Consider the following 2,047-nt stretch of genomic DNA (forward strand, 5'->3'; position numbering starts at 1 on the left):
TGCCGTGGTTTTAAAGTAGGAGGGGACAGGATTAAGGATGTGTGTGTGTATGTGTTTTCTCTCTTGATTTTAATTTGAAATAAAATCATATGAATTATTTGTAAAATGTAGCCTGTAGAGAGACCTTGAATCTTTAAGCACTATTGTATTTTGTTTTTAACAATACTGCAATAAAAGAAAAAATACATTTTGTCTTCTTGCTGCCTTTTAATCATCACTTCACAGCCCATGGGTATCTGGCATAATTTTCAGTAACCTCTATAAATAATAATAATAATAATAAAAATAACAAAAAGAGTGAGGCAGTGGGGTATCTTCCATGAGACAATTTTGAACATTCTAGTCTTACAGTTACTAACTGATCTAGTTTCTTTTTAGATCTAGAGCTTTTGTAACGGTTATTTGGTAACACTTTACAATAAGGTCTCATTTGTTAACCTTAATTAATGCATTATCTAACATGAACTAACAATGAGCAATGCACATTTTTAAATGTTTACATATATTTACTTTTTTTTTACATTTATTGTGCATTTACTTCTGTAAATATATATATATATAAAGAGCTGGGTAGATTACTTGAAAATTGTAATCCGTTACTGATTCCAAATTACATGACAAAAATTGTAGTCAGTAACGTAATCCGTTATATAATCAGATTATTTTTGATTACTTTTAGATTACTATTGACCTAACTAGTTTATCATATTGATTTAAATAGGGTAATCTCGTACCATATTGATAGAAAAATGCAAAGAAAAAGAAAATATATTACATTTCTTATTAATATAATGAAGTGCACTAAACATTATATTATGGCAAGGTTTCCTAAACTGGGGCTCGTGAAGGAACTACAGGGGGTTCATTAGTTTAATGAAAAGCTAATAATAAAATCATAAAACTGTAAAATTAAAATAAATCATTTTAAAATAACAACAATCAAAATAAAACACTTACTAAAAAAATAAATAAATAATATGTTTACCTGCATATCATGTGACCATTAACCAACATCAGAGAACCGTGAACATGCTAATGTGATTTAATTATTAACCTATTACCTTAAAATCTCGGGGGAATTCAAATAAATAAATTAGATGAAAGAGATTTGGCTGACAAAAAAAAAAAAAGTTTGGGAATCCCTGCATTACTGTACATGTAAATAAGAAATAACGTGAATTTGTGCATTTTAATGTGTTTGAAAGAAAAAAGCCTTCCAAAGACAGTAATACATGGTTAAATACTGAGTGATAGCCTAATTCAAATACAAATTAATGTGTTCATCAGTTGATGCCATGTTGAAATGTTGAGAAAACACTTATTTAAATTAAAATGATTTTTGTAAATCATTGTAAATCATTGGTCAAATGCTGTGTGGGCTCTCAATTGTCTGCAATTACAGCCACCAGACCAGTGACTGGTCTTTGTGTGAATGTCCACAAAACTGGAAGACTTTCTGAATATATATAAGTGGTAGGCTATTTTAGAAAGGAACAAATTATGAAAAAGAGGAGTAAGGGAGAATCGCTATTGTGTAAATATGTAATCAATAAAAAAGTAATCTGTAACTGTAATCTGATTACGAGTATTTTAAAATGTAATTTACTCTAATTACAAGTACTTAATTTTTGGAATCCAGATTACATGTAATCAGTTACTACCCATCTCTCTCTCTCTCTCTCTCTCTATATATATATATATATATTAGTAAATGTTGAGACTACAGAACAGCATAAATGAGTACACCCCCTCCGAACATAAAGATATATTTCTATTTCTTAATTATCACTGTTACAATTTGTGGGAAGATGGCAACATTTAAATATATTAAAATACTTAGTTAAAAGAAACAAAAATATATATCATTTTCAAAATAAGTAAATTAGGCAATTTTGCTTAAAGGGGTCATATAATGTTTCTAAAAAGAACATTATTTTATGTATTTGGTGTAATGATATGTGTTTATGTGGTTTGAGGTTCAAAAAACACATTATTTTCCACATGCTGTACATTATTGTTTCTCCTCTATGACCCGCCTTTCTGACAC

Source organism: Sinocyclocheilus anshuiensis, unplaced genomic scaffold (genome assembly GCF_001515605.1).
Source record: "Sinocyclocheilus anshuiensis isolate Anshui unplaced genomic scaffold, SAMN03320099.WGS_v1.1 scaffold3010, whole genome shotgun sequence".
NCBI lineage: Eukaryota > Metazoa > Chordata > Actinopteri > Cypriniformes > Cyprinidae > Sinocyclocheilus > Sinocyclocheilus anshuiensis.